At 35.3% G+C, this 22242-nt stretch overlaps 1 protein-coding gene, 1 non-coding gene and 2 pseudogenes across 5 annotated transcripts in view; 3 read left to right on the forward strand and 1 right to left on the reverse strand.

The window, feature by feature from the left end:
- The window catches only part of CBFA2T2 (CBFA2/RUNX1 translocation partner 2), a 121349-nt gene that overhangs the window by 14483 nt on the left and 84624 nt on the right, over nt 1-22242 (forward strand). The gene's annotated exons all lie outside the window — the stretch shown is intronic.
- LOC102895035 overlaps nt 4873-22242 on the forward strand; it is a 19122-nt pseudogene continuing 1752 nt past the window's right edge.
- LOC112471147 lies at nt 9294-9412 on the forward strand. The gene has a single exon (XR_003043219.1). It is a non-coding gene; the product is annotated as a 5S ribosomal RNA (ribosomal RNA).
- LOC112471106 lies at nt 15781-15899 on the reverse strand (annotated as a pseudogene).

Raw genomic sequence — 22242 nt, forward strand, 5'->3', positions numbered from 1 at the left:
TTGTCAACTTGCTGATCACCTTTTCCTGATGAATTCTGGCCTTATCTTATTTTCAGTTATTGTAGATTATATTTTGTTTCAGTCTCTTGTGTTATAAGCTTTGTGCCTGTGTTAATAGGAAGTGAGTTTCCTTCTCATTTTCATGGAACTGCTTTTTTATCAACACAAAAACATAGGCAGTGATTAGATACTCTGTTCTTGCTTCCCCTATGACCTTGAACTCACTTTGAGCACCTATTATGTGCACATTTTGGCATGCAGAATTTTGTTGAGGTGAAGGAATGCTCTAGATATAGAAAAATCCAAAGATGAAGGATCTCTGAGATCCTTCTCATTCCACAGTCTGGTTCCAAAATTAAAAGGCAATAAATCCTGAGGGAAACCTGATAAAATCCTCAAAACAGATTGTACTGTAGTACACATTGTATCTGACAACCTTTAACAATTTTTTGTTCGTTTATTTTTGTGGCTGCAGGTAAATAAGATAACTATGCAGATTATTAAGATGTGTAAAGTTGCTGACAATAATTGGATCAAATTTAATCAGTCATCTTTTTCTAATTAAGGCTATCATTTTAACTTTAATTTTTTTTAATTTTCATTTTTAAAGCAATTGAAATTCCCCAGTTTTTAAAAGCACATGTTGGTTATGACAGTGAAAGCTGTAATGTGCAGTAATCAAAGCTTTTTTGATTGTAGCACATATTTATAAATGCAGATTTGGAACTATGTGTGACAGAATCGTCTGGATGGTTGATAAGGATTTATAAGTCAAGAGGGGTTTATTTAAACTTCTGCTATCAGAAATAGGAAATTGGGATCCCATTAGGGCTTAATTGGTTTGACTCTAGCTTTTTCGCTTGGAGGCTGCTGAAGAGTTAATTTATTGTGTGATGGTTTAGCCATGTGTGGAGCACAAAATTGTTTTAAGGAAAGTGTCTCTGTATGTTTATTCATTTGTAAAATCAATTCTGTTTACATGTGAACCCTTATAGGGAAAACAGGCAGACAGTCCATGACAATTAAATATTAGAACATGACAGGCTCATATCAATCCCACAGATTAAAGGGGAAAACAGGGCTTCTGGTTTTATTAAATTTACCCGGAATGATGACATTTAAAACAAGAAACCTTTGAGGAAAGATCTGTCAGTAACAGATGAGAAAATTTTTCTTATTGAAAATAGGTTCTTGTATCTAGGTAGAGACAGTATGGCATAGTGAGAAAGGATACTTTGGGTTTGGTTTTCTCAACACTTGGATTCCATTTTATTAGGTGGCTAAAAGATGTGGCTTTAGCCAGTCATTTAATCTTGAAGTGTGTGTGTGTGTGTGTGTTAGTGTTAGAAGCTCGTCAAATTTTGAGTTGTATTTTAAGTGAAATAACTTTTGCTTATGGCTAATAATAGAAGGATGTTTAAAAGATAAATGAAAATATTATCTGTAATAGCTGTCTGGAAGATAGCTTGACAATTTTTCTTTTTCCCTGTAATTTTTTCCTCTGTGTAAACTTTTTATTAAACAGAAATGCATAAATCATAAATGTACAGCTCAATGAGTTATCACAAAGTGATTGTACTTTTGTGTAACTGCTATCCAAATCAAGAAATAGAACATTAACAGCAACTACTTCAGAAGCCTACCTCTCACCTGCCGTTTAATATCACTCTCTCTCTTCCAGGGTAACCAATGTCATGATCTCTATAACCATGCATTAGTTTTTCCTTTAAGAAAAAAAAAAGAACATTATATAAATAGAGTCATATACTGTGTATTCTTCTGTATCTGGCTTTGCTGGACAATGACACTTGTGCTTGTATATATATAGCATTCTGATGCTATATATAGAATTCTGCTATAAAAATATACCACATTTTATCTTTTCTGTTATGGATGTTTTGATTGTTTCTATTTTTTAGCTTTAGGAGTAATACTGCAAAGAACATTCTTCTTTGTCTTTGGGTATATACCTAGGAGTGGAATTGGAGGGTCATCGCCATCGAGTGTGTATACGTTCAGCTTTAGTAGATACTGCCAAAAAGTTTTCCAGAGTTGTACCAGTTTATACCTGCATAGCAGTCTATGAGAATTCCAGTTATTCTACATTCTCACCAGTCTTTTAATATATTGCTGAGCCTTTACTCTGTATAAGATATGAGAGATACAGTAAACAAAACAATAGGTCTTGAAATTTAATGTGATTAAAAATATTTTTTACATATATTTAACATGTTCAGATGGTGATAAGGTATTAAGGTATGTTGGATAGAGAGTGGAGGGTGAGGGGAGTATTAGATAGCAGTATTTAAGAAGTACTTCTGATCAAGTGACATCTGAGCAAAGATCTGATGGAAGTAAGCTAGTCATAGATATCTGGGAGAGGAGCAGTCCAGGCAAAGGGAATAGCAGAGGTCAAAGCCCTGAGGTGGAAGCATGCTTGCTTGATGTTTTCACAAAATAGTAAGGAGGCTAGTATGACTGGAGCACATTGAGTAAAGGTGATAGTAGTAGAAGTGTATCTCCAGGAGGTAAACGGGCCAGAACATGTAGGACCTTAAGAGTCAAGGAAAGGATTTTAGATTTTTAAATGAGATGGGAAGCTATTGGAGGGTTTTGAGCAGAGGAGTGATAGTATCTCCTTTACCTTTTAAAGAGATCACTCTGCTCCTGGAGAAAACACTCTAATGGGACAAAGGTGGAAGCAAAATTAAGAAATTATTGCTATAGGGCAAGAGAGAGAGTTTGGTGGTTTGGATCAGAATGTTAATGGTGGAGATAAGGAGAAATAGATGGATTGAGGATATTTTGAAGGTAGAGCAGATCGGATGTGCCCAAGTGGATTGGATATGGGGGTTTGGGGGTGGTTTGTGTGTCAAGGATGACTCCAAGATTATTGGCTTAAGTTGTTAATTTACTGATTTGAGAAAGAATGGGGAGGATAGGACCCCTGTCTAGATTTGGGCTGGGTTAGGGAACAAGAATTTGATATGGGACATGTTGCCTATGAGATACCTATTAAATGTCCAACTAGAGATAGTTGAGTAGGCAGTAGGATATATAAATTACATGGCGAATGAAAATAGAGGTTGGACCTCACATGGCCTTCAGTGTGTAATATAGAGAAAACAGATAAATTCTCTTCATTTGAACACTTGTAAAGCTTATTTAGAATTTACATAGTGCAGACTTTTTCTATTTTTACAGGAGCTATTTGACAAGGAAGTAAAATATCAAGAATTTATTTATCAAGAAAGTTCCTGGGTACTTTGAAAGATTTGTGACTGAAATTTATTAGGCTCTGTATAGATTTAATCTATTCTAATGTAGTTTCTGTTATTCTGTGTAAAACGATCATTGCTGTAATGACCTTAGGAAGCTCTGACTATAAAGTACATTGTGAATTATCCAAAGAAAGCTTTAACCATATTGTGTTGTGCATTATATTTTAAAGCATATTTGTAATATGTAATTTGAAAAATAATAGTTTACATAGGGATTTCACAAAGGTTATTTTATTCACTGCTCACAACAGCCTGTGAATTGAGTACTATTACCATTTCCACTTTATAATTGAGTAAATGAGCTGCATGGGTGGTGGAATTAACTCATACTCAAGGGCATGTCTCTCTGGTTAGGTAATAGAGACAAGACCTGAACCCAAGTCCTAACTCCACAGCATTATATATACTAACTCTCTTAACTACTGTGTTCCATTTCTTAGCTATGCTGAATGAATGGTAATTTATTATATAGTATTCTGTTTTGACACTATAATTTTTGAAAAATATTTTTTACAAAAGCAGTACAAGACAATTTTTATAAAAAGTTGCAGCAAATAGAGTAAAAAATTCCTTTTTACCTCCTCACTGGAAGTTTTGAATTTATTTCCAGACTTTTTTGGATACCTTTACACATCTATAATATACAAATGTGTAGTGTTTTCCATAAACTGAATCATACCGTACATAATTTTTTGCAGTCTTTATAATTTTCAGTCAGATGGGAAATCTACAAAACTGTTGTCAGATCTTTGGTTTAAACAAGAGCAAAGATTTTTATCTTCTGTTTTAAGTACCTTGGAATAGATTTTATGAACGACAGCAACATTTAGTATTGATTTGTTCAATGTTAGTAGTTAGATGCCTTAAAATGATCACACCTTTCATTTCAGAGAACTTTCCAAATGTTCTATAAAAGTGGCACATATATGATTGACTGCTTCGTGAAGCTGCCAAACACTATTCAAGTCCTTATCCCTTTCTTAGAGAGTGCATGGTTGTCCATTTTGGAGCAATTGGCTCTTGCAGATATACCTATTACCTAGGGTTGTAGGAGATGATGTTTCTCCATCTGTCTTATAGTAGTGAAAGGAATTAATGAACTGTAACTAGATAGAACTGTCCTGGAAATGAAAATAGGTCCTTTCTGTTATTGATGACATAGGAGAAAAGCTTCTGGTGGATCAAACTCTCCAGATATTTAGGTGATTATTTCCACAGTTGTAAACTAATGCATACAACAAATAATGCTTTTTGCTTTTTTTGTTTGTTTGTTTCAAAGATCTAATTGGCTTTATTAAGTGATTCATGAATTGGGCAGCATCCCATCTAGCAACTAGAAGAGCTCTCGTTTTGCTTTTAATATCTCACTTTTAATGATGCACTAATCAAATTGACATGCTGTTAATATTTTCAGAAGGAAAAAGAAATTGAACTGCTGTGTTGCATAAGTTCAGCCTTTGCACAAGTCCTGCTCTGGGCCAGTCAGTGGACTAAGTAGTCATATTGGGGAGATAATAAAGGTAGGCTTTTGCTGGAGACAGGACAGACCAAACAGGAAGTGGATTTGTATGGGTTTCAGAATTCCAGAGTAATGAAGGTGAGTTAATGTCAAGTAATGGGTAAATGTAGGCTGATATTAAAATAATGATTAAGGAGGGAGGAATAACTATACAATGTACGGTTTGGTGGTGTGCATCCCACCTATCTGGGAAGCTTGTTAAATGCAGTTTCTGGGACTTTACTTCCCAGGGATTTAAATTCTGGGGGGTGGGGTTGGGCAGGGCCCAGGAATCTGCATTTCACCAAGCTTTCTAAGTAATTATAGTTGGCCTAAAGACTACTTTGAGAACCTGACAAAGACTATCCAAGTCTAGTTGGAGGAAGAATTACAGGGAGGAAAAACTATTTTGATGGGGACACCGTGATAAATGGAGGTGTCTGAGAAAATATTAGGGAGAGAGATTAGTTAATGCTGACTGAGGTACGGAGGAGGAGGGACTGATGTTTGATTTTATTTTTCACTCAAGGAATGTATCTTTAATTTGTTTGTTTGTATTATATTTACCAGATATGCTATGTTGTCTTGGTAAGCAAGCTCTCATATTTGTAGTGTCCTGTATTCCTGGGACATCCTTAATTTCCAACATTTATAACATTTTCTCCATAAGTCATTAAAATATCCTTAGAAGTATAACTTTTCATCATTCAAACTAACTTATGGGCTATGGCATAAAATAATTTATCACCTTATGAATGTTTATGTTTATTGGCTCAAGAAATAACCATTTTTAGTTTACTGATATTAGTGAGGCTTCCTTAATGGGGAGGAAAATCCCTCTGAGAATTTAAGTAGAGGTTAAGTTGGATAATTTAAGGTTCCATGCAGAGAATAAAAAATTTCTCAATTGTAAAGTATAAAAGTAGGAAGAGATTCTCATTTTTCACATGCTGTTTATTTAGTTAGCATTATCCATTCATTCAGCACATTTACTGGCATTGACATTACCATTCTTAATATGAAGCACTGACTGCTGAAGAATAATAAGCTTGTTTTACCATATCTTCCTATAAATGTTCTGAACACTGCTTTAGAGTATCTAAACCTGACAAACACCATTTAAGTCTAGTTGGAGGAAGTAGTTTTGGGAGTGGTTAAGGACAATCATTTATAATCTAGGATTGTTACATTTTATAACAATTCTTTGACATCATTATTGTAACTAATATTGTTGTATTTGTGTTTTGGAGATGAAAGTCATGTTTTAGCATCCTATAGTTTAAAATGACATTGGTCTTAATCTGGGCAAAAAGGGTGAAAATGCTGATTTGGGCTTGCCTAATCTACAGCTGGCATTGTTCTTACAAACTTCATCGACTGGCTATGCACCAACCAGGTGTTTCACTTTAACTGCAGCTGTACCATCTGTGGGAGCAGGTGGACAGATTCTTTGTCTTCAGGAAAACACAGCTGATGAGACTTAGGAGAAAAGCTAATCAATTGCTTTTTCTTAGCCATAGCTCTCTCTAGTCACATATACCTAAGCACAACTTTTACGTGTGCCCAGGTGTTGACTCTGGTCAGGACAATAACAACAAAAGTGAACAAAAAAGGTGTTTTGCTGCTTGTGTTTTTATTGGATTGGCACTGAGAAAGATAATTTAAGGTTTTTTTTTTTTTAGTTTTTGTTTTTAGTTACTTGAGGATATTTCTAGCTCATAATATTATCTGAGAGTTCCTTGTATGTATAGTTTATTGCAAGCTCTTTGCAGAGAACTGGGACGTAAGGAAAAGGCAAAATAGCAAAATGAAGGTCATAAATCAATCAATGTATCAAAAAATAGAAGGAAAATATGGACTGTAGAATTCATAGATTATTAGAAGGAGAGACTAGGAGAGTATTCATGACCCTTATCCCTATTTCACAGATAAGAAAACTAAGACCTTGAGAAAATACTTCCTTAGTATTTTCCTTGGATAATTGGGTGAAAATTCAAAAGTAACTTTAATTCTGAAAAAGTGGTTGAAATCTAGTGATATTTTATAAAGAAATAGCAAAGTGAGTGAGCCAATTTAATGTAGTGAACAACCAGCTATGTCCAAGATTTTAGCTCATTTGGGACTACAAACTAAAAATGAGCCTGTGTTGCAATGTCGTTTCGGCAACAATCATTCTACCACCAGGCTGTGTGAAGGAGCTAAGAGTTTGCCCTATCATACTTCAAGTTTAACTTCATATATTTATATACCTCAGCTTAAGAGATACATGTAGACAGCATTTGAGAGGGTTCAAAGAAGATCTCCAAATATGGTTAAGAAACAAACTCCAGTTGAAAGGTTCAAGAAGCTGTGCCTGATGAAGAGAAAGCATAGAGGACTGATAAGCCTTTAAGGATGGTTTTGCAAAAAGTTGGTTAGTTGTATACTTAACTCCCTTTAGAACTAGGCAGGAAGGGGGGCAGGCAGCATCAGATTTACCTTAGCAATGAGGAAAGTAGATAGAAACACATTGTATTTTCTGGGGACTAGCCGCAATAGTGTTACCTGGGAGCTTGTTTGAAATGCAGAATCTCAGGCTCTGGCCCAGACCTACTTAATTTGCATTTTAATAAGATTTCCTCAGGTGAATCATATGTACATTAAAATTTGAAATGTATTGGATTAAACTATAGACTTCATAATGAATTAAGACGATTAATTCTAATTTCCCAAGAGCATTTTAAAAAATGAAATTTTTACCTGGCTGAGGGAAATTTTTAAGATTTTTGAATATTTACACCGTTCTTAAAAGAATCAAGTAGTAGAATGATGATAAAGGTAAATTGTATTAGCCTGAGCAAAAGCACAATAACTAAATTTGAAGCTAATGAAGTTCTAAGCAAGGAAGGCAGAGTATAGGAACCACTATGAAAATTATGGGTTATATATATAGCTTCTTTTTTCTAAGCAAGGACACTATACATGATGGATCCATTTCATTGGCCTTTAGGAGACTTTGAACCAAAATGGATTGTTAAGAATTTTAAACGAAGTGAAGGAAACAGTGTATGGCTCTTTTTTCTGCCTCTTATGTGCAAGGTTAAAGTGAAGTTCTGTAAAGATTGTTCTACAGGGATGCCAGAGAAAAACATCTGAGTATTTGGCTTCTTTCATGAATATAATTTATTCATTCAACAAATATTTATTGAGTATCTCCTATGTGCCAGGTAGTTTTTTGGTACTAGAGATAGAGCAGTGATCAAAACCAATTCCTTGCTCCCATGGAGCTCACAGTCGAGTGAGGAGACAGCAAACAAATGTCTACTAAAACCCCAGCTGGAGATAAATGCTTTGAAGAAAAATAAAGCAAGCCAAGAGATTGGAAAATGGTGGGAGAGAGAAGTTATAGAGAGATTTGCTGCTTTTACATGGAGTTGATCTTTTTCTGAATCTTTTGGTTTAAAAGCTAATTTATTTAGTTTTTTTCCCTTTTTTTTTATATAGTTATCACTTGTTTCAGGTCGAGCAGACTTCAGTTTTAAGGCCACCAAAATATGTGCACATATTTCTATTTTTTGATTCAGAAGATTATGTGTAACTCAGTGCCTGGCACATAGTTGGCATTTAATAAAAATTGGAATGTTTCCCAATAAACCTCAAGTAAGATCTTTTATTAAGAAAATAAAAACTGTCCTGCCATGAGTCTTTGGGTTGAATTCTTGATTGGGTAGGAAAGAAAGATGTGGAACCTAGGTTGACTAGGTGACTTTTGGGTGACTTTTTGAAGTTCTTTCTTTTGTTCCCCTTTTCATGTTATTGTGACTTTTAGATCCTTGAAAAGGTTGCTGGAATCCAGAATCTTGAGATTTCCTCACTCTGTTGCTTATGTAACCATCTAGATGCGTGTGGCTTTGGAATAACTAAGGGGTTTTCATTTTTCAGACTGTGGGTTCTTGGGTGATAGGTAACATTTTTCTCCCTTTGTTGTTGTCATCATCATGGTTTTTCCTCTGGAGCTTGCCTAGATGGGCATGCTATAAACCTGCAAATGTTCTCATTTTTAAATAAAAGAATTTTGTTGCAAATTTATTTTTAAGATTATTTTTTTCTGTTCAAATGTCCAATTCCATACTTTAAAAAACAAACGATCTATATGGTGACAGAAGGAGACAACTTTGGGTGGTGAACACGGCGCAATATACAGATAATATAGAATTATACATTTGAAATCTATATAATCTTATTAACTGATGTCACCCCAATAAATTAATAAAATTAATTTAAAAATAGGATTGATCTTAATAGAAGGGAAGTGTGTGCTTAGAGGAGGATTACCTTTATCCTTACTATGCTAGAAACAAACTGGTTAAGTTACACCCAGGTAATAGGCACAATTTTTTTTAGGGGGCGTATTAATTTGAAAAGAAAGTTATGCGTGACTGCTGTGCAAAAATCATAAAATGTGGATTTTTTTTTGTAAACAGCTTTATTGAGATATAATTCATATACTGCCTTCTTTTAAAGTGTACATTTATGTCTGCGGCCATGCCACCCTGAACACGCCTAATCCCGTCTGATCTCGGAAGTTAAGCAGGGTTGGGCCTGGTTAGTACTAAGATGGGAGACCACCTAGGAATACCAGGTGCTGTAGGTGTAAAAAATTAAAAAAAAAATAATAATAATAAGGGATTGTAAGCTGACAAGGTCCTTTGCAATCTGTGAGGTCAACCGAGGGTTGCCGTGCCTAAAAAAATAAGTAAATAAATAAAAATAAAGTGTACATTCAATGTATACAAGGTTGTGCAGCCATCAACACTGTAAACCAGAACATTTTCATCCTTCTCAAAATAAACCCCATACCCATTAACAGTCAATCCACATCTTCCCCTTTCCCAGCCTATAACCTCCTTACTGAATTTGTGTGTTCTGGACATTTCATGTAAAGTGTTAGAAACATTGCTTGAATTGCAGTATATTTAAGCTCTTTTGCATTAATTGTCAATGTTTTTTAAATTGGGGAAAAATACAATATGTGGCCTTTTTTGACCGACTTCTGTCACTTAGCATGTTCTTGAGGTTTAGCCATATTGTAGCATGCATTATCAACTTTTTATACCTTTTTATTATTGCTGATTGTATCCATTGTATGAAACACAATCTATGTTCCTTATTTACAGATTCTGTATTTGCAGATTTGCCTGCTTGCTAAAATTTATTCGTAATCCCCAAATCAATATGTGGTGGTCATATGTGCACGTGAGCTGAGCAGTGAGAATTCGAGTCTCTCAACACTCAAATTCCCAGCTAAAGTTGAACAAGGTGATGCTTTGCCTTCTTGTTTAACTCTCATGCCATAAACAATTCCTTTTCTATGGTCTGTTGTACCACATTTTTAACATTTTTGTGCTTTTTTGTTGTTGATTTTGCTGTTTAGAATGGTCTTTAAGAATGGCACTGAAGTTCCTTCTGTTCCTAAGCATAAGAAGGCTGTGATGTGCCTTAAGGATATACGTTAAATAAACTTAGTTCAGACTTGAGTTTTATTGCTATTGGCAATAAATTCGTTATTAATAAGTCAACAATATACTTTAAATAAAGGTGTCTTTAAAATAGAAACACAGAAAACAAGGCTAGGTATTGATTCATTAATAAAAATGTGAGTAGGGGCTCGAAGGAACCTAATCCTATATTTTCCCTAGGAGCAATGGTTTGGTATTTGCTAATTCAGTGTTTGTGGCAACTTTATGGAACTTAACTACTATGAATAATGAGATTCTGCAGTACACATTTTATCAGTTGATGCATATTTGACTTGTTTAAACGTCCTGGCTATTATGAATACTGCTATAAGGATTTCTCTACAAGTTTTTATATGGACATATGTCTTCAGTTCTCTTGGGTGTATACTTGGAAGTGGAATTGCTGGGTTATATATATGGTAATTCTATGTATAACCTTTTGAGGAACTGCTAGATCACTTTGCAAGAGTGGCTGACCATTTTACATCCCCAATAGCAGTTTATGAGGGTTCCAGTTTTTCCACATCCTCCCCAGTACTTGTTATTATCTGTCTTCTTAGTTATAGCCATCTAGGGGGTGGGAAATGATATCACATCGTGGTTTTGATTTGCATTTCCCCAGTAGCTATTAATGTTGAGCATCTTTTCATGTGCTTATCCTCATTTGTATATATTCTTTGGAGAAATCTCTTTTCTTTGCCCAGAAGATAGCTTTTTAACGAGACCAAAACATCTGTTTGATGAGTAAATTTATAGAAAAACTAAAGTTTTAAATTATCAAAAACCCAAATTCAGAATTACAAATTAGCTTCTTACAGGATATTGATAGATTATGCGGGTACTCCTCCCTTTTTACAGAAAGGCTGAATAAAAATTTCAAATTCATTAATAAAGGAAGTAAATATCTTAAATTATATCTCCATGTGAGGACTGTTCTCTGAATACCACTTCGAGAGGAATTTATCCCAGTCTGCTGTTTTGTGGTTGGAAGGCCTGGAAAGTTCTAGTGTCATATCTTACTCATGTGGCTTGTATTTCAATATGCTGGTAAGAGTTGGGCCATAAAGACATATACTCAAGTGAGTGCAGGTATGCATTTGAATGATGGTCTTAGCAGATGTCTGTACCTCCCATTATCTAAGTGTGTGATCATTCTGGTATTTCCTAATTTTATAGGATCAATTGGCAGTAGACTGCTTTTACAAGACTTGTGGAGCCATGTTGAGCTAGCTCTCAGTGTATTTGATAAGGTTTGCTAAATCTATGAACCTTATTAAAAAGTGTTCTCCTTGGTCTCCTAGAAATAAATACTGAGTTCTGCATGTTGTGATTTGTCCAAATTTCAAAAACCAAAGAAAAAAACGTATTTGGCACATTTTTCATAAAAGGTGGAGATAGGAATTCTACATAAGACAAATTTTCCAGATCTTAAGAAACTTGATACCTTGTCAGAGGTGTATGGCCTGTGCACTCAAGTAACAAACAAGTTAAGATGAGGACATAGGAACGGAATAAAAGAGATGATCAGTAAAGTATACATGTGGAAAATGTCATCTGAACCAGGCCTTGAAGGACAGCTTTCAAAGTGATGTAAAGAAGAGCAGATCATGACTCAAATCCAGATTTTTTGATTGGCTTGATTTGTTTGGTTGGCTACTTTTCCCTCTTTTTTGAATCAGAGGATACAGATTAGGCCTTTATTATCAATCTTTGACTCAAGTATCAGTTGTATTTCTGCCCCTTTTTATGTGTGAAATCAGAGCTATGCAGGTGTCTCTACCTGCCATTATCTAAGTGTGTGATCAATGATCTACACCGTTTTGCCAGAGTTGGGTATATAACAATATATGCAACCTTCCTTAACATGTTCATTCTTTTGGGCGAGAATCAGTCTATCTGCCCAAGAATGAGTTTTATTAATCTGTTGCATCCAATACCAAGTTCTGGGGCCAATGGTGCCACCAGTTGGCTGGTTTGAGGAAGTGTATGAACCCTTTTCTTTCCCCACTGAGAGTTTATGCTGCCCACAGCTCAGTTATTTTCACATTATGACATTTCTATCACATGTTTTTTTTAAAAAAAATAACCTTCTGTTCTTATTTCAATTCTAGTTTAATTACTGCACGAAGTTTTCCCATCTCTTTCTCTCTCCTTTCCTTAGTCCTCTTTGTGAGTTAAGAAAAATTAAAAAAGAAAATGGGCATAAGATTACTCCTAGTATCTTTGTATCAAGAAAGAAGAAATAAGTAGTACTTAAAATAAAAAATTTTATTGAAAATAGAGATTCAGATATGACATAGGCCACAGTTCCAGGTATAGGGGAAAATGTTAGCAAGGGCTCAGAGGTGGGAAAGCACAAAACGTACTTACAAGACGGTGAATGCTCTTTCTCATTTAGGCCAGAATACATCTCACACACTGTTATTGTATATCCTCATCTTGTGTCTGGGGATTTTGAAAATGCATTTTTGTTGGATTTTTGCCCTACTAAAAATTTTTGATCTGTTGCAGTTCCACATTTGAAACTGCTTCATTCTGGATTCCTTATCCTTGGACCTTTCTAATAATTTCTGTGGTTACACTGAGTCTGAGCTGTTCCTGTGCTAAACGAAAGCACACAGTCACAAAACTGTGGAGGCATAAATGAGAGGCATATGGGAGTGGTGTAAAAGGAAGGAGTCTTCATATGCCTGGGTGGGCGAGCTAAACTAATAGCTCCCAGCAGTTCTTCTGAATCAGACATTGTGGAGCCAAGAGTCTAGCATTTGGAATTCCACTGACTGTGCAAAGGGTCTGTCTTTTATCCTTCAAACCACCATTTGTTAAATGGCTAATGACCCAGTGGACCTGTTGACAACAAAGCAGGGAGGCTGGCAAAGATCAAGTTTAAAGGGAAAAGAAAAGAAAAGTTCAAAGGTAGAAAAGTAAGAACAAAAGGGGTTTGATCATATCTTTACCTACCCTTTACTATTATTTTTTAACAATTTATTGTGGAGAATTTTGAACATACACAAAGTTGACAGAATAATGTGGTGAACCCCCATGTATCTATCCCCTCAGACCCAGTAGGCTGCAGTTACCACACTTAATGAACTCTGGTGAGCCTTGGGTTTGGTTTTTAGGCCTCTTTAGATCTTGTCACCTTTGGCCTAATGCTTTCAAACTCCTTTTTTCCCCTGTTTTAGCACCTAGTGTGTACAGAACACTGTTTAAGCTTTGTAATGAGTAGAACAGTACTTAACCTTTAATACTGGAAGGACCTAAGTGCTGTTCAAGTATAGTTATGAGTGCAGAAAAGTAATTCTATCAAGGGAGCACAATAAAGAGGGGACTTAGGAAGGCTTTATTGAGAAGGTGGCATTGTGTTTACTGCAGGGAGGTTCGGCAAGGAGATAGGGACTGGGATCTCCAATCCAGATAGCAATGTAAGCAATCTATTAGCTCTTTTTGCTGAGCTACTTATGTAGAATGTGACATTTTTTTGTTACATTTATAACAAGATATATTTTGAATGAGCTTTCCTCCTTTAAGCAATTTAGAAATATAAGTCAGTTTCAGATATTTTCTACTAAACTGTTTCTCCTTGAATGCTTATTATCAAGATGAATCCTGCAAGGTGTGTTAGATTTTTTGAGAATTACTATTTCAAAACAAGCTGGGCCAAGTTTGATTATCTGGAGGGGACGGCTGAGAGGATGTGTGCTTCGTCTGTCTGCATCACTTGTTTCAGTTGTATTTATCAGTGAAAGAAGCCAGGAGAGCAGACTTTTGCACTTTAAAAAGCTGACAGGCCAAGAGGAAGTGCACCATAAATAGTGTGTTGTAGAATAATGGGGTATTGAGCTAACCTAGCACCTTCCTCTGCCTTGTGCTTTGTCTTCTGCTGTTTCTCAAGGAATGATTCCTTTTGTGTTTCAGACCCATGTTTCTCACTGCCTACAGATGATGTTTGGCTTGGTTTACTGTCTTCTCATATCCAGCTGTTTCAAACTGCCTGGGATCCTCAGGGATCTATCTACCCACCCCCTCCTGAACAAACAGTGCTTCTTCCTGAAGCCCTGTGACTCTTCTTAAACCTTTATCACATTTTCCCCTTGCATATAATTTGTTTTGTTCTTTCACTTTTTAAGAAGTTGAGGTATCATGGACATAGAATAAACTATATATTTAAAGTGTACAGTTTGATAAGTTTTGACATGGATATACCTGGGAAACCATCACCACAATCAAGACAGTGAGCATAGCATTCATTCCCATAAATTCCTTGTGGCCTTTTGTAATCCCTTCCTCTTCCTCAGCCCCATCTCCAAGCCAACACCGATCTGCTTTTTAGTCACTGTAAGTTAGTTTTCATTTTCTAGAATTTTACATGTATTATGTATTTATATTTTATATAAATCAAATCATACTGAATATGTTCCCTTCCTCCCTCCCTCCCTTCTTTGCTTTGGCTTCTTTCAGTATAATTATTTTAAGATGTTATATGCATCAATAGTCCATTGCTTTGTATTGTAGTATTCCATTGTACAGCTATATCTCATTTGTTTATTCACCTGTTAATAGATGCTTGAGTTGTTTAGAGTTTTTGGCTATTACAAATAAAACTACTTTTGTAAATACATAGGAATGGCATGGCTGGATCATATGGTAATAAAGCTATGTAAGAAATTGCCAGACTACTTTTCCACAATATTTTCAAGTGCTTATTTGCCATCCATATATCTTCTTTGATGAAATTTCTGATTAAATATTTAACCCATTTAAACAAATTGAGTTATTTTCTTATCATTGATTTTTGAGAGTTCTTTCTTTATATATTCTGGATATAAGTCCTTTATAAAATATTTTCCCCCAATCTGTAGCTTGTCTTTTTATTTTCTTAATAGTGTTTTCTGAAGAGTAAGAGCTTAAACATATATTTGAAGTACAGTTTATCAATTTTTTTCTTTTATGGCTGGGCTGTGCTTTTATTGTTGTATCTAAGAAATATTTTTGTCTTACCTTTATGTGCCTGTACTACACAGTTTGATTTACCATGACTTAAAATCAGGTTGTGTTAGTCCTCCAGCTGTACTCTTCTTTTTCAAAGTTGTTTAGGCTACTCTCGATCTTTTGCAATTCCAAATAAAGTTTTAGAATCAGCCTTTCAATTTCTACAAAAAAGGCATGCTAGGATTTTGGTTGGGAGTACATTGAATCTTCTTTAGAGGAGAATTGACATTATAACAATATCGAACCTGCCCATATGTGAACATAATATATCTCCACTTATTTAGGTCTTTATTAATTTTTCTTAGCAATTTTTGAAGTTTTGAAATATAGGTCTTACACATCTTTGTCAAATTTCTCTTAAATATTTTACAGTTTTTGATATAATTGTAATTGCTTTTGTTTTTAATCTCAACTTTTTTTTTTTTTTTCCCTAGGCGAGGCAACCCTCGGTTGACATTATAGATTGTAAGGACCATGTCAGCTTACAACCTCTTATTTTTTTTATTTTTTACACCTACAGCACCTGGTCTTCCTAGGTAGTCTCCCATCCAAGTACTAACCAGGCCCGACCCTGCTTAGCTTCGGAGATCAGATGGGATCGGGCTTGTTCAGGGTAGCGTGGCCATAGACTAATCTCAACTTTTGATTGCTCATTGCAACTATGCAAAAATACAGTTGATTTTTGTGTATTGATCTTACATCCTGCAACTTTGCTAAATTCACTTATTTCAGTAGCTTTTTTGTAGATTCCATTGGATTGTCTACACCATCTGCAGATTGACAGTTTTATTTCTTTGAAATTATCAGTTCTTTTGCTTATTTACTTAATGCCAATATTTTCTATGTTGTAACTACCTAAGAGATTCTGCCCTCTTCTATTCCCTCCTGTTATCACCTTGGTCGTAGCCATTATGATATCATATCATATCTTTTTTTTAAATCACTTAATGGCAAGTGTCTCTATTACCAGACATACTTCTCTCATATCTGTCTTGCTTGTGGCTATGAAAATTTGTCTTTAGAAAACACTGGCTTCATTCTGTTCAAGGCCATATCATTCATGGTTCCCAAGTATCACCACTTACATGAAGCCCTAACTTATGTATCCCTCCACATTGGGATCTTTCCCTTCCTGCTAATAACTGACATCTTTTCATCATCCTGACTTATTCTAGTCCAGTCTTCACCTAAAATAATAGATTGGGGTGAACATTAGAGTTGAAATTGAGAATTTGGTTTGAATTCCTGCTTTGCCATTTAAAATGTATATAATCTTTGGTAAGGTCCTTAACCTCTGGGTACTGTGTTCTTATTTGTAAGAATATACTAACATGAGAAGGTCCTCACAATATGTTTTAAGGATTAAAAGAAAGAACACCTAGCTGTGTGCCAGGAACATAATGTGGGTAGTCAGTAAATATTTAGTTTGGCACTAATATGAACACTTGAATGAATGCTTGCTCATTTACCTTATTCCTGTACTGTTGTTTATAGTGTAATCTCATCTCAGGTCCTCTGAATCCTTTTTCATGTTTCAGAGTCGATGAAGTCTACTTCAGTTACGCATTTTCCTTCATTCCTTATATCTCTGTTGAGTTGCCCTCTAACTAAACTTAAAGACTTGAGACTTTTGAACGTCTTTGTATTCCTCGAAATGCCTAGCAATCATGTGTCATAGGTGCTAAAATAATTAGTTGGTTCTATAGTTAATTTAGAAGCAACAAAATGCTTTGTAAAGTTTGTTTTTTGGGGGAGAGGTGAGATTAAAGTTTTAGGGGAAAATAAATTGAATATTATGATATAATGGAAATGATAGGAATATTTTAAAAATCTGATTAAAGGTTAATTTTAAAAGAATGAGAGTTAACTTTTTTCTTTTTTAATTTTGATTTTGGCCATCACACAGGGTCATTCATGCAGCAGTATGGAAGTTTAAGGTAACTAAACCATTTCTTTTCTGTGCTACTTCATGAACATTTAAAAAAATCACATTATTTCGGCTGAAATAGACAGTTCAGTACTTCTTTAAGGGTTATATTATATTTACTGTTTAAAAATGGTAATCAGATTAGTATGCATGGAGAAACTGCCCTTATAGCATGCTGTTTGAAAAATAACTTAAGACTTTTCAGGTTCCATTAGAAAGTTCTGTGGTAAGACTGCTTTGCTTATCAGAAAAAGATTTATTGAGCTATTTAACATTTTAAAATAAGGGGCTTTATCTGATACTGGTTACTTTTATTTGTCATGTTAAATATTCACAGTAATCATTCTAAGCTGTTAAACCTTCTTTAGTACTTTGCAAATAAAGTATGTTAATAAAATCTTGATATCCAGGATACTTGTTGAAACACCTGACTGGTATACAACTGGCCAGTAATTCCTGACCACCATTCACATAGTATTCTGGAGTTGTGCTCTAAGGGGTGCTATTCACATAGAGTACAGTGTGGAAAGTAACCTATAAGAGTTGTGTAAGTAGGAGTAGGAGGTATTAGCTTAACACCTTTGGCTCTTATAAGTCAATAAAGCAATTTGAACATTGCTGAGAGCTAGAGTTTAAGATGCACTGTGGGACACTGGAAAGGGTAATTTGCTGGCAGCCAGGAGGTCTGGGTTCTGGAACTAGTCACCAACTGACACTTAGCCTTCCCCATAGTACCATGAAGAACTTTGTCTCTATAATGGCTAATAATTTGAATTTAGCTGATAGGTTGAGGTCAGGAATGAAGTCCATTACTGAGGACACTAAAGGTGGCAGTCATGTGGTTGCTGAGAGGTCAAGTGATTAGAAGCAGTTTAGGGCAAGGTTAGACTCATGATTTTGGTGTGGAATGTGGATGGAAATCCACACACCTGCCTCATCTCCATTGGCTGGAGGTTGGCTGGTCATCATTTTTAGGTTATACTTTGGGTACATGGAAGGAACTTGAAGTTGATGATTCACAAAGCTGAGCAAGGCAAGAAAAGAAGCAAGACTTGGTTCTCTTAGGTCTAGGTCTTCCTAGGACTGAAGATGAGTTCCTGCTTCTGCCCATTGTTCAAGCAGCGGATTGATTGTGGTAGACATTATAGCCTATACATTCTAGCCTAGGCTGATGCCCTACTATTTTGATATGTGCCCTGTATGAAACCATTTTTTCCTTTGTCTTAGTTCTTAACGTTTCCCTCAGTTCTAGGTACATGTCTCCCAACTCATCTGAACTCAAAATCTACCTATCTTCTCCATGAAGCATACCTTGTTTTTACCTCTGGCTAGAAGAGATATTCCTGTCATTTTTGGTACTTTTTACTTTACATCTAAAATTATATTTGATGCCATGTATACATTTATTCCTTGCTATATTACAGTCTTATTGAAGGCAGGGACTTTTGTCTTTGTATCTCTTAGTGCCATGATTTTCTTAAATTTTAGTGTATAGAAGAATCATCTGAGGAACTTAAAAGTTTGGATTCTCGGATTCCCGCTCTTACCCCTGCCCACTGCCCATTCTGATTTACTGGGTCTGATATGGGCCTGTGAATGTGCATTTAATAAGCTCCTCAGTAGAGTTGAGCCAGGTAGGCTAGGGGCCCATGTGATTTATAGCGTCTAGCCCAGTACCTTGTCCTGCTGTTCAGAGAGCATATAGTATGATATGTTGATTGAGTAACTAAATCTGTAGTCAGTCAGTTGGAACCAACAATCATTGGTATGTCTGGTAGGAAAGGTGATCTTAAAACTATCAAGAACTAGATTTATTTTCTTCTTGGCTATCTAGTATTCTACAGATTTTTGTAAGTTGTGTGAACTCTTTGCGTCCTTAGTTTAAGGTGCCCTTTGACTTTATATTTTAAAATAAAAATTATCCTATGCAAAAAGCTAAATATGAACATGCATGCATTTGAGTTTTGTCTTTAATCCTATATATTTTTAAAAATAAACTATAGCATGGCTGTCTTACAGAAAGCTATACTTTCAGTCTTTGAAGAAACAGCAGAGATCTTTCTTACTAATTCTTAATTTGCCTCCAATAAATCATTACTTTCCAGTGATACATTGTTATAGTAGATATTGTAGGGGAAAACAACAAGTATATACTTACAATTTTCTGGTGCAATGGGGGTGCTTAAGACAAACACATTAAACAGTTTAGAGAACACTTAACTAACTCAATATGTGATGTCAGACCACTGTATATAGGAAAAGTAAACCATTATTAGAGTTCAGAGAAGGGCAGATGAACAGGGACTAGAGAACCTGGGAAATCTCCAAGAAGATAATAGGAGCTGAACCTGAATGTGTTTTGGAATTTGATCAGAAGAACAGAGTATTCTTAGAGGAAAGAACATAATGAAAATTCATTTTACAAGTAAAAAAAAATGGAGGCTCAGAAAGGGAAAAGTGAGTGACAGATGAGGTAGTAGTTCTTTGACACTGCTCTATTAACGTTATGCAGCATTCAGAGGTTTCCATTGTTACCAGTAGAAGACAGCTAGTGTTAATTTTGGCTATATGTCAAAGCACTGACAGTTTCTAGTTTTAACTGTGATAATCTGAAAGTTCAGAACCAAATTTTTTTGCAAAAGAATTATGAATTTGACAAAGTTGGTCTTTGATTAGTACATTTAGCTTGATGCGTTTTCAACAGTGTATTTTTAGAAGTATTAAAATTTGAAATGATTAGTTATGATATTTTGCTTTGTATATTCATTGAACACATATTTTTATTATGAGTACATGTTTGGTGAGGATAACCAGTAGAAATTCTAAGTTTTCTTCTTCTTAGAGCGATTGATAACTCCTCTTGAAATGCTTTCTTCATTTGATTTCTAGGGCAACATCACACTGCTGTTTTTCCTCTTACCTCACTGGCTGGCTCTATCGAATCTGTTTCCTTTGATGGTTTCCCGTTTTCTTTGTGATCTCTTCAGCATCAGGCTACCCAATGTCAATGTTTACTACTTGACTCTCTTGTATATCTATACTCATTTTCTTGGTTAGCTCATGGAATCTCATATCTCCAGCCCATATCTCTTCCTTGAACTCTCTCTTGGTTTATCCAGTTGCCTGCATGACAGCTCCACTTGAGTATCTAATAGATATCTCAAACTGAAAAAGTGTCCAAAGCTGAACTTCTGATCTTCCCCCTCAAACAGTGTCTTCCTTCAGTCTTCCCCAACTCTAGTCCTGAAGCAAAACCTTGGACTTAACCTTGACTTTTTTCTTTTTTTTATTTTGATAAAACACACATAATGTGAAATTTACTATCTTAGCCATTTTAAAATGTGCAGTTCAGTGGTATTAAATACATTCTCATTGTTTTGCAGGCATCACCATCATCTATCCATATAACTCTTCTCATCTTGTAAACAGAAACTCTGTACCTTTTAAACGATGTTCCCATTCTCCCTTCTCTCCGCCCCCTGGCAACTACCATTATACTTTCTGTATGATTTTGACTTCTCTAAGTACTTCATATAAGTGGAAATCATACAGTATTTGTCTTTTTGTAACTCACATATTTCATTTAGCTTAATGTTCTCAAGCTTCATCCATGTTGTAGCATATTACAGAATTTTCTTCCTTTTTAAGGCTGAATAATATTCCATTGTATATGTATACCACAATTTGCTTATCCATTCATTCGTCAGTGGACACTTTGGTTGCTTCCATGTTTTAGCTGTTATGAATAATGCTGCTATGAACATGGGTATACACATATCTCTTCAAGAACTTGCTTTCGGTTCCTTTGGGTACATACCCAGAAGTGGAATTAATTGCTGGGCCTTATGGTAATTCTGTTTTAAATTTTTTTGCAGGACTCTTCATACTGTTCACAGTAGCTATACCCTTTTATATTTCTACCAACAGTGCACAAGAGTTCATATATTTTCTTTGGAGAAATGTCTATCCAATTTTTTTGCCCATTTTTGAATAGAGTTGTTTTGTTGTTGAGGTTTAGGAGTTCTTTATATATTGGATATTAATCCCTTATTAGATACAAGATTTTAAAATATTTTCTTCTATTCTGTGAGTTACCTTTTTACTCTGTGGATAGTGTCCTTTGATGTACAAAATTTAAAAATTTTCTTGAAGCCTAAGTCTATTTTGTCCAGTTTTCCACACAAGTCTGCTTGTCTATTTTTTCTTTTGTTACCCAGCCTTTAACAAAAACCTTGGAATTATCCTTGACTTTTTCCCCGTCCATTACCCATATCTAATGAGTTAGGAGATCCTGTTTGCTCTTTCTTGAGAATATATACAGAATCTGAACAGCATCTTAATTTCATCCCTTCCATTCTGGTCCATACCACCACCACCTCTGACCTGGCATACTGGAGTTGGATGCTAGTTGTTTTCTCTGCTTCCATTATTGCCTCACAATCTGTTTTGAACATAATAGCCAGAATGACCAATTTAGTCAGATCTTATAAATTCTCTGCTTAGAACCCTGTTAATGACTCCCACTTCACCCAAAACCAAAGTTTTTTTCCATGACCTTCAAGTTTCCTGAGATCTAAGACCCTTATCTTTTTGAAGTCATATCCTACTACTTTTCCAGCTCCAGCCACACAGATCTTGCAGTTCCTTCAATAGTGTAGTCCCCATCTTGTATCAGGACCTTTTATCTAGACTTCTCTTTCTCCACTCATCCTATGGCTCATTTCTTCACTTCCCTTCTCAAAGAGGCCAGCAAACCACACTGCCCCATTTAAAATTGCATCCTGCCCTCTTCATTGCCTTTTACCAGCTTATTACCTTCTAACATAGTATATATTTTAGTTACTTATTTTGTTTATTGTCTGTCTCCCCTTGCTACAATGTAATTTCTAAAGAGGACAGGGATTTTTATTTATTTTGTTTACTGGTGTATCTCTATTGCCTAGAACATTGTCTAGTACAAGGTAGACACTCATATTGGTTGAATAAATGAATAAATAGAATAGGAAGCAAGGTAGACATGTGGTCTCTGCTCTCATGAAGTTTACA

The sequence above is a fragment of the Pteropus alecto genome, unplaced genomic scaffold (genome assembly GCF_000325575.1).
Source record: "Pteropus alecto unplaced genomic scaffold, ASM32557v1 scaffold45, whole genome shotgun sequence".
NCBI classification, from domain to species: Eukaryota; Metazoa; Chordata; class Mammalia; order Chiroptera; family Pteropodidae; genus Pteropus; species Pteropus alecto.